An 11,128-nucleotide genomic window follows, 5' to 3' on the forward strand; every position below is an offset into this window, starting at 1 on the left:
TTTCCCATTGCCCTCCTCCACAGCCTGGCCATCGACTTACTCTAGTGGAAGGTCCTACAAACCACAGTGTGAACTCTCTCTCAGAGTTCTTGCTGGGCCCCAGCCATGGGCATATTATACCTGTGTGTTTGGTAATGTGTCATGGAAAGAGCTGGCAAGTAGATGCAGACTCCCTCTGTGGTGTTAGTGATTCTAATCCATCACACCAGCTCACATGTGGTCACCACAAGTTTGTTAAAAGCTTGGCTGGTTTACCCTTCCCAGCTCCTCTGCTACTCTAACAGCGCTGAAAGCAGCCGTAGTTCTCTTCCAGAAAATTCATCACTTTCTGGAATTTAGTTTATTTTTGTTTCTTCAGCTCTCATATGGCTTTAAAAATCTATGATTTTGTAGTTTAACTGGCTCATTGTTAGGGTGGGAAAGTTTGTAGCTTGTGACTTTCTGTATCTTGACTCAAACTGGATGTTCTCTTGATGCCTTTTTAATGTCATTAAAGAAATGGACTAGTCATTTGAGACTAAGTGACCATGATATTTACAGTGTAATTTTATTTCTTCTCTTTGTTACCTAACTGTGGATATGATGAGGTTTAAAGCGAAAATAACACACAGTGAGGTGATTAGATGCCATCTGTATGTAATTCATGTATATCTATGGGTAAATGTTCAGTATGTCCCTTTCTGTATGGTAGCCCAAGCCAAAAAAACTCTCAGAACAGAACAAACACACCTAATGAGCACAGAGCAATTCCTAAGAAAACAAAATGAGCTATAAGCATACAGTAGTTGTCCCCAGTGATTCTTGTACAATGTCAAATGTTATCGCCTGTGCTATAACCCACAGCATAAGACGTAGCTGTTCTTGCTTAAATAACGGCAACTGCTTTCCTAGAAACAGTGTTGCCAGTGAAATAAGATGTCATGACAACTCCAGAATGGCCTTCTCTGAGGAACATCTTCTCTTTGTGTGAATTAGGAAAAACAGAGAAGGTAGGTTGAAGGCATATGAATAATGACAAAATCTGAGATCTGTGATTTCTTAAACATAAAAGAGATAAACTAAGCACTACTGTTACAGCTGAAAAAATTAGGGAGACATAAAAAAGGATTGGGTCACAAACACACTCTGCTGGCACGCAGGAATCAAAAGAAGTGAAATATCACTTCGATGACTTCTGTCTGCCTAAACAGAGGGCCACAGAGCTTAGCATGTGTAGAAAAGTGTGTAGAATATGGGCCATTTCTCATTGGCGTCGTTTGAAGGAGATTGGAGATGATATACTTTTGAGGAAAAGGCAAAAATTTCCAGTGGCTTAAATGAGTGAGCAGAAGCTGTGTATGGAGCCCCTGGTAACAACAAATGGTTTAAGTCAGAGAATATGAGTCAAATGAGATGCTTGCAGACCTTTAACTATAGCAGTGCTAGCAAGGCCTCTATAATACTTAACACATAAAACAAATTATAACAATATCCTTAAGATTACCACACAAGTAATAGTGCTATATAAAAACTCATAAAAACAAAATGTATGGCTACAATAACCATATTAAAACAACTACAGTTTTCTCTTAAATAACCATATAACCCATGCTTGGAGGATATTATGCTACTTAGTGATTAAGCTCAAGAGGCAATGTCTTCCAGCCACTTGAAACTGAAGAAGAAAACAAAAGGCCAGTTCCTTCCTTTTCTCTGGGTGTGGGGATAATGACCTCAACGGAGGAGTGAGAGGAGTTGAGGGGAACAGGGGCAACATAGAGGAACAAACTTCTCTTTGATCATTTCTTTTCTGAAGATAAGAAAGAGCAGTTCTTTTGATGAAAACCATAAACACACACACACACATACACACACACACACACACCCCAAAACCATGAACAGGAAGACTTTTATTTTTAAGGAAGTGTACAGTGAAGGACTGCGTAATTACAAAGCACAACAAATCTACATCACTTACTGAGTAATCTCGTTTCTTTCTTTCTCTGACCTTTCTTGATTTGCTATTGCTGTAGAAGATTTGATCTCTAAGATAAAGATATTTCTGTGCTTCTGGCAGAGAAAGTAGGCAAAAATAAATACACGTGGTACTCATTTGCAAGCAATGCTCAAAGATACTGCATGATAATTGCATTAATTTGCATTTGTAGAGGATGTTGGAGTTTTGAGGGAGGCTATTAATAATGTACCTCTTCTATACCCAATTTTGGAACCATATGAAAAAGAAATAGAAAAATCAATAAGATAGAAGAAAAATTAAGTTTTGCTACTGCTGAAAGCTGAATATATGTGTGGCCACAATAGATTTGCTAGTATTTTACCTTCTAATTAGATCAGGTTCCTTCCCAGTCGTGGCATCTACCCACTGGGGCTTCTCTTTAAACTTATTCCTCCTTCCTGGGTATGGATGAGAGTGGGAGAGAAGCCAAGAGTGGTATTCTATAAGAAGTCTCTTCTCATGGAGGTATGGAGGTTTCCATAAAACAAGTCATTTAATACTCAGAACTGTCTTATGAGCAAAAAAGTTTCCATTAAGTTATATGTGAAGAAACTGAGGCCCAGAGGTGCAAAATGGCCAGATTAAAAGAGCTAGTAAAATACACAACTTAGACTTGGGCTGAGGTATTTTCCATCCAGGCTCTTGAAAAACAACCATTTTTGACTTGTTTTCAGGAAGACCAACATGTTTGATGACCTTAACTACACTTTCAAAACATTCTTAATTCTCAATTTTAAAAGTGATATTTCATTTCCATCTTCTCAACACATCTTTTGTTTTTATGGCTGGCTTTTGATTCTGTATGCTATGTCAAAATATAATAGGAAAATCATGGATTGGGGGAAATTCACCTCACATTCTCCGATATCAAAGGACAAAGGAACTTTGCCCATGTTGATAACTTTACTGGCAAGAGGATAGTATAATGGGTAGAAAGCATACATGACATTATTGCAGGTTTCATTGCTGTTCTTACCACTCTTAGGTCAGCTACAGTATCACAAGCAGCACTGAACATCGCAGGCCTCTCCGTGCAGGAACGTGGCCCTCGTAAAAGTAATGGCATGGGAGAACAAAGTATGTGCATCCTGCAAGAAGCCTCTCAAAAGCAAGGAAAGAGGACGAGTGTGGCCTGAGCTAATGTAGTTTATTCCTTTATCTAACTCATCATGAAATAAGCTCCATCTCCTCCTTTGGGAAAAACAAGTTAAGGAGCGATGAGAAGCCAGGAGTTTTTCATTAGATGACTTCCTCAACAAGGAAGGAGTCCTCAGGTGTGTGTCACAAGGCATAGCTCTGATCACACAATGTCCTTACACAAAGCCAAGCACTGCTGGTTCACAAGTGAAGTTTGAAATCATTATCTCCTGTAATGCAGATTTTCCAGATTTGTATTGCAAGGATCCATTGGTGAACTCCAGACTCTGGAACCCATTGCTCATCAAATGTCCCATGTGCTTTCTCACATTTGTGACTGCTCTCATTAACAAATATTTCTTGGGATCCCTGGGTGGCTCAGCAGTTAAGTGCCTGCCTTTGGCTCAGGGCATGATCCTAGAGTCCCAGGATCAAGTCCCACAACAGTCTCCCTGCATGGAGCCTGCTTCTCCCTCTGCCTGTGTCTCTGCCTCAGTCTCTCTCTCTCTCTCATGAATAAATAAATAAAATCTTTTTTAAAAACCCAAATATTTCTTGTGCATCTAACATGTGCCAAGCATTATTTTAGACAGTAAGATAAATTAGTGAAAAAAAAATACAAGAATCCTTGCCTTTGTGGATTTTATATTCTAGTGAGAAATGGATAATAAACTATGTATTTTGGAAAAAGTAAACTTACAGTATTCTAGAAAGTGATATGTGCTATAAAAATAGAGCAGGTTAAACAAAACCAGAAGTACGAGGGGCAGTGGGGGAGATGAGGAGACATTTTTAAAAGGGTGATCAAGATAAGGTTCATTGAAAACTTGGCATCTATTATTAGTTTCCTAGGGCTTCTCTAACAAATTACCCCAAAGCCAGGAGCTTACAACAACAGAAATTCATTCTTTCATAGACCTGAAGGCCAGAAGTCCAAAATCAAGGTGTTAGCTGAATCGCATTCCCTCTGGAGTCTCTAAAAGAGAATCCTGCCTTGCTTCTTTCAAATTCTGTGGCTCTAGGCATTTTTTCACTCATAAGTGCATAACTCCAATCTCCCTCTTCATCTTCACATGACCTTCTCCTCTGTGTGTTTTCCTTCTCTCTCTCTCTCTCTCTCTCTCTTTCTCACTGCAAGATTTCATTCTTTCTATGGCTGAATAATACCATTGTATTAATCTTACCATCTTCTTTGTCCATTCATCACTCGATGGACATGGGCCACTTCTATATCTTGGTTATTTAAATAATGCTGCTATAAATATAGGGGTGCATGTATCCCTTTGAATTAATATTTTTGGGTTCTTTGGGTAAATTCCCAGTATTGCTGGATCATAAGGTAGTTCTATTTTTGACTTTTTTGAGGAACCTCCACACTGTTTCTGACAGTGGCTGCGCCAGTTTATATTCCCACCCACACTACACAAGTATTCATGGATAGAGCTTATTTTAGATTTATTTTTATATCTCCCATAGGATTTAATATGGTGCTATATATATATATACTACATACTTCTTGGTAAATATTCACTAAGTAAATAAGTGAACCCTAACTATGGACATATGACCATAATTTCTACCTGCAAAATAGTTCTGTCTTCTTTAGGTACAAAATATTGCTAATTTTCTGATTTTTCTCACTATGGAACTTTGTTGAGAATGCTCCTGCAGAATTATATCTAGTACAAATCTTCAGAAAAAGATTTTAAAAAGAATATATTTGGACATGTAAAAATAAAAGGAGAAAAGAGATCATTCCTTTTTATTTTACCTCTTGGGTTTTGTCTTATTGATGTCATAGCATCAAATCTGTTCTTACCATTTTACTACCAGAGAGGAATGATGGCACATTGCCTGAATACAAAATTTCAGTAGTTTTACTCATATTGTGTCTAACCATAACAATCAAGCACCATTTGCTTATAGTACAGTTATTTGTGGTTTCTGTGAAGGCAGAGTGTGACATTAATGAAGTGATTGGAAGGGGAGTCCATATGGGATGGTTCTGAATTTATGACAGTGTAATCACTCTCTGCCAAGCCAGGACAGGCAAGACCATTTTTGGCAGATTCAATGACAGCGATGTCTGTGGTGCCCCCAGAAGAGAGAAAGTTGGCATTATTCTTGTGGTACTTAGTTATTAAATCGTAAATCATGTTTGACCCTGTGTCCTCAATCATTTTCAATAAAAAAAGCTACATTCTGTTTACTGTGTTAATTTTCCTAGTCTATCAGAATAGAAACATTTATTAGCAGAGATTACTCTTTTTTATTCCTTTCCTCATGTTTCTTTTATTATCTCGCAGCCAAACTTTAAAGACAACACAGACAAGTTCTCAGGTTCTTTTTCTCTTGTCTTGATTGAACTTCTACCCAAAGAGTGTCCTGAGACAAAGTCTTCTTTTACTGGGAGTAATGCTTATGAATTAAGCAGAATTCATAAGCATAAGAATGCTGAATGAGCATTCTTATGTGTTGGGATGCTTGAACTTTCTTTGGCTCTTGAGATTATTACCTGTCTACTTTGCATCACTCCTCCCCTCTCTCTTCCCTCTGTGACTATGGTCCCTTCTTCCCTCAGCTTACACTCCCCATAATACTCTGTAATACTCTTTTCTGTATGGCCCCCAGTTAAAGTGACAGTGAGAAGGCAGAGAGGAGGAGTTATTCTCAGAAGATTGTGTCTATCAGATGCAGTAGTTTCTTGGTCTCTGCCAGGAGCTCAACATTCATGGTCCAGGTGGCCAAACATGGCGGCTTCTCAGAGTCCTTTAGAAGCTCCTGTTTGTCCCATGATTTTTGCAGCTTCTCAAACTTCTCTTTGAGCTCCCACACCTCCATCTGCTGCAGCGCTTCAGGTGAAAGTCCTGAGTGACTGTTTCTATAGTCCTCCACATGCAGGTGCAAGTTCTAGAACTTCACACCCCACATTCATGTTGTTCCACTTGTTATAATAAACTCCTTTGTCTTCATAATACCTTTCAGTCTCTCTTTCTCTCTCTCTTTTCCTGAATGAAACACAGACTGATATATTCATCTGATAAACATTTTCTTAATCTAAGGTGTACCATATGCCAGACTAGACTCTGAGGCTGCAGAACTAAAGACACGGTCCTGCCCTCACAAAGGTGAAATCTAGTGAAAAGAGGAAAAGTGAGCAAAGTGCAAATAAGATTTGTAGGAAGCTGGGGTCCCTGGGTGGTGCAGTCAATTAAACTTTCCACTCTTGGTTTCAGCTCAGGTCATGATCTTAGGGTGGTGAGATCGAGCCCCACATCAGGCACCGCGCTCAGCACGGAGTCTGCTAAGGTTCTCTCTGCCCCTCCACACTTTCTCTCTCAAATAAATAAATAAATCTTTAAAATTAAGATAAAGAAAAGAATCTGTAGGAAGCTTATCTAATGCAGACTGGGGAGTCTGGAAGCACCTTAGGAGGAAGAAAGGACCTACGCTAAAACCAGTTAGGTCTCTTGCCTACCCATTATTCCCATAGCAGAAACTTACCTAAATTTTCAGAATCAAAATATTCTGCTCTCTCTCTCTCTCTCTCTCTCTGAATACAATTTACTTGTGATGATTTAAATGTAAATGTATTTGTCAATAATAGCCAATAACAGCACTTTCTCTAAAATCATTCTGAACACAGAGATACTTGAACATTTAACTTTTATCTTTGTATGCACAGAGTCTTGGAAAATTTCCACACAGAATGCCCCAGCATTTCCTTGCCTTGTTGAAAACAATTCAGTTTCCACCTAAGGAGTCCCTGAACAGAGCTGCTTCAGAGTTCACTCAGTGACTGAGCACTCCCACCCAGGATTGTATCATCAGCATAAAGATGCACACTACAGTCAGAACACTGCCTTGTCAGCTCATTTATAAAGATCATAAATAACAATGGTCCAAGGATTGATCCCTGAGGAACCCCCATAATGACATCCATTAAATCTGACATGACACTGTTTAATAACACAAGTGGTGTATGCCCTCTTAAGTAGCTAGCACACCAATTAATTAAGGATGATGCCATACCTAGTCCATTCCATTTATCCAGCAAAGAAGTATGCACTACCAATTAGGAAATAAAATGATGTTTGAAGCAACACTAAGTTATTTATCTAAGAGAAGATCTCTTGACTTGAGCTGTAACCTTGTGATAAGATGACTGTGTGCACACGCCCTCTCCTTCAGAGAGCTGTGACTGGTTGACATCTTATTTTAGCATGGAAAGAGAGGCATGATTTTAACTTGGAAATGACCCATCAACATCACATCCAGGATCTTCTCGGGGAAGGCATACTTAGACATAATTGCAGTAGATGAAGCTTTGAAGTAATCATCTTGCATGCTCACTTAAATAGTTAATAGGACAATCTAGTCCACTGGCACTTCACAGGAAGTCATTTCCACATCTTTACAACTTTGAGTGAAATGTAAAATGCTGTCCAGAGCCAGCCCTCTTTGCCAATTTATTTTCAGTTGAGGAGCTGTAAATAATTGCTGGTAAAACAAATAGAAGAAATGACAGAAATTGCATTGGCAGTATATATACCATTGGGGGACAAGGAGAAGAAAAGAGAAAATAACTTTTTCTCTTGTATTCAGAAACAGAAAAGTGAACGGTGAGAATAAAGATCCTCTTATGTTGGAAGCTGTGGGAAAGAAAGAGAGGAAGGGAGGAACATGCTTCGGCATCTCCAGCCGCCCGAGATAATGATGATGATAATGCCACATGATTGTACTTAATGATGTTGAATCAATTTATGATGACGATGATGATGATGATGATGATGATGATGAGTTTTAACTCAAATCGTGTAATGTGCCTTTATTAGGAGGAAGAGGGAAAGAAGAGAATAGTAAAGAGAAGGAAAGGAAAATGGAAAAAGAAGGCAAAGGAAGAAGGAGAGACAAGGCAAGTAAAGAGGGAAGAAGAGATGAATTGATCTAGTATTTTCATTGTCAATATTAGTTAATTTAGTATTTTTATTATTGTATTAGCATGGACATCTCTTTCAAACCTTTGTGATGCAGTCGGTAAAGATATTTTTCTAGGAATAATAAGATTTCATTGCATTTATTGGAGGGAAAAAATGGGGAAAGAGTAAGTAACAACTTTATCCACTTGCTTTTCCTTAGCTAAGAGTCCAGAAACAGGGTCAGACTAGAGAATAAAAAGACTGGCAGAAATATGGTCAAAATGTTCTTCTTCTTGCAGTAAAGGCCAACTGAACAAATGACTCTTTGCCCCCTGGGTCAGTTCAAGCCTGGTCAGAGTAAATCCCTTTTCTAATATCAGAAAGTCTCCCGTCCTTAGACACAGCTGCAGCAACCTCTTTACTGGAAGAAGGGGCTCTGTTGAGTGCTTGACATTTGGAAGCTGCTTATTTCCACAAAAACTTCAGCCTTCACAAACATTAAAGTCAAAAGTTTTCTATAATTACTATCTGGGGGGCAAGTGTGAATTGGCTATAGATTGCAGAATTGCTTCTGCTAGATTTGGCTAATATTACAGGGGTTTTAAAAATAATAACAAGGATGCTTGTGTGAAAGCACTCTCCATGGTAGGATTTCAAAAGGGTTTAGAACGTTAATTGCGTAATTAGGGACCTCACCCACCATTAAGAATGAACCTAATTATCAAGCTGTGCTAGAAAATTAAGGATAGCTATCTTAATGCCACATAAAGGGAAACTGAGGTGCATAGAGATTGAGAGAGTGATATCAGATATATCAGCAAACCACTCTGAAGTTAAGGTCCCTGGTGACCGATTGCATGCGATAAATCTGAATTTACAGGAAACCTAAATGTCCATGATACAGTTGCATATTTTAGACCAGTGCTTCTCAGGGTGTGGTCCATAGACCAGCAGCAGCTGCATCATCTAGGACATGACAAAATGCAAAACCATAGGCCCTGTCCCAGACCCACTGAAACCAGAACCCTGGGGAAAGGAGCCAAGATATCTCCATTAACAAGCCCATTCTCTGGGTGATTCCGATGTTCACTAAACTTTGAGAGGCTCTAGACATATTTTTATATGTGTTTATTTATTTTCCTCTTTCTTACTGATATTACTCACTACTATTCCTTACTACTCTTACTTACTATTTTGTTTGTTTAGATTTTTTCTTTTGGTATGGATCGCAAGTTTTAATATTATTTTTTTTTTTTTAATTTAAAGTCTAGTTAGTTAACCTACAGTGTAATACTGATGTCAGGAGTAGAATTTAGTGATTCATCGCTTACATCTAACACCCAGTGTTCATCACATCACAATTAAGTTCCCTCCTTAATGCCTATCACCCATCTAGCCCATCCCCTACCCGCCTCCCCTCCAACAACCCTCAGTTTGTTCTCTATTGTTAAGATCAGTATTCTTGAAATACTCACATCCAAATTTCCCCTAGAATCTGAAGTATCTGTTAGTGTTTGGGAATTTCATGGAAGCATCTTTAATATAATCCCTTTTTTCAAGGAATTGGTTTCTGTTTCTGCTGGGTTTTTTGCTGTATGTTTGTATTTCCTATCTGCACCTTTGTCTTCATGCAGTCATAATATACACCTTTGTATATCTTCAGAAGTGAGTTCAGTCTTGGCTCCCCCAACCCCACTGGAGATTCCTTTTTAAAAAAATTATTCATGAGAGAAAGAGAGAGAGAGAGACGCAGAGACACAGGCAGAGGGAGAAGCAGGCTCCATGCAAGGAGCCTGATGTAGGACTCGATCCCAGATCCTGGGATCATGCCCTGAGCCAAAGGCAGACACTCAACCACTGAGCCACACAGGCGTCCCTCCACTGGAGATTCCTAACAACAAACCTCCACATAATTAATAAGCTCCAATCTGTCAGTAGCATCATTATCAACTGTCAGTCCACTCTTCTCTCTTTGATTTCAAAGACTAGCATGAGACCTTCCCAATGATAGTTCACTTTCCTTTGAGCACGCTCAAGTGCAGTGCTCACAGGCAACCTCTAGCTCTCCTCTCATCCCTGTCCTCATGGGCAGAAGAAGACGACAACGTATCATCTTGCTGCTTCCACCGCATTAGCCACATAGCTCTTGCAAAACCTAAGGAGCACTTCCTTCTCTTTTTCTTTATCACTCCTGATTTGCCAGTGTCCGTCTATTTTTTGAAATCAATCTTTCCGCTAGCATTACCAAACCCATCTGATGCCCTTGGTGGTGGGCAGAAGAAATGAAAAAAATCGCCCCAAGGCTTTGGTGGTGGGTTACCATCCTGTGGGAGGCCTGTGACCTTTCTTTGGCATTGTCAGGGTCGCTGTGCTGCAGTAAGTCCCTCTTTAGAGATTTTCTTTAGTAGGGTTTCAAAGATTCGCTCAGTGGACTGAAATTGTCCCTGCTCAATAGAGATTGATTGTGAACACTGATTCTGAGAGGCTAATCCAGGAGAGAGCCCCCCTGCTGGGAAAGCGATGTCCTACTGGGGGAGGCGTGTTGGCTGCTATGATATCTGATCATTTTCCTTTCCCTTTTTGATTTCACAGAGGCAAATCCCCACACTTGTGAGGCTGCTTTTAAACTTCTCTGTCCACGGGACCTTTATCAGTTGTTTCACCTTTGTTGGTTTTACATGTGTCAGAGTTAACATTGCTCCCTTCTATTTTCCATTCTTTTTCAATATGTCCTATATTCTTTTTCCTTTGTTCTTTCCATTTGTAGTGAAGAAATACCAAGTGGCAAATATTTGTATTTTCTTTCTCTTGCATTGTATTTAAGGAAATTGGATCAAGAGGATGATTTAATGTTTTGTTAAGCAGATGGATGAATATTCATGTGGGAAAACTAAAGAAAAGTTGAATGCTGATGTACAAATAAAAAAGGTGTGAGGTGGGGGTAGACAGACCTGGAGGTGGTTCAAGGGTTCCGGGAGAAGAGTAATGGTGGAGTAGACCAAGAGGGAGCAGGGGCAGGGGTGAGGGCTGGGGAGTAAGGGGTGTGTGGAGAGTAGGTAAGAGAGGATATTTGCAA

At 39.4% G+C, this 11,128-nt stretch overlaps 1 long non-coding RNA gene across 2 annotated transcripts in view; it reads left to right on the plus strand.

Moving 5' to 3' along the window:
- Positions 1–8,058, plus strand: part of LOC144318330 (uncharacterized) — a 299,311-nt gene extending 291,253 nt beyond the window's left edge. The window contains exon 6 of one of the 2 annotated variants that reach the window (XR_013384186.1): positions 7,969–8,058. This is a non-coding gene — a long non-coding RNA (uncharacterized LOC144318330). The remainder of the gene's footprint in view (positions 1–7,968) is intronic. The other variant, XR_013384187.1, reaches the window with a different exon arrangement.
- Positions 8,059–11,128: the final 3,070 nt, after the last annotated feature.

The sequence above is a fragment of the Canis aureus genome, chromosome 8 (genome assembly GCF_053574225.1).
Source record: "Canis aureus isolate CA01 chromosome 8, VMU_Caureus_v.1.0, whole genome shotgun sequence".
In the NCBI taxonomy this organism is placed as follows: Eukaryota; Metazoa; Chordata; class Mammalia; order Carnivora; family Canidae; genus Canis; species Canis aureus.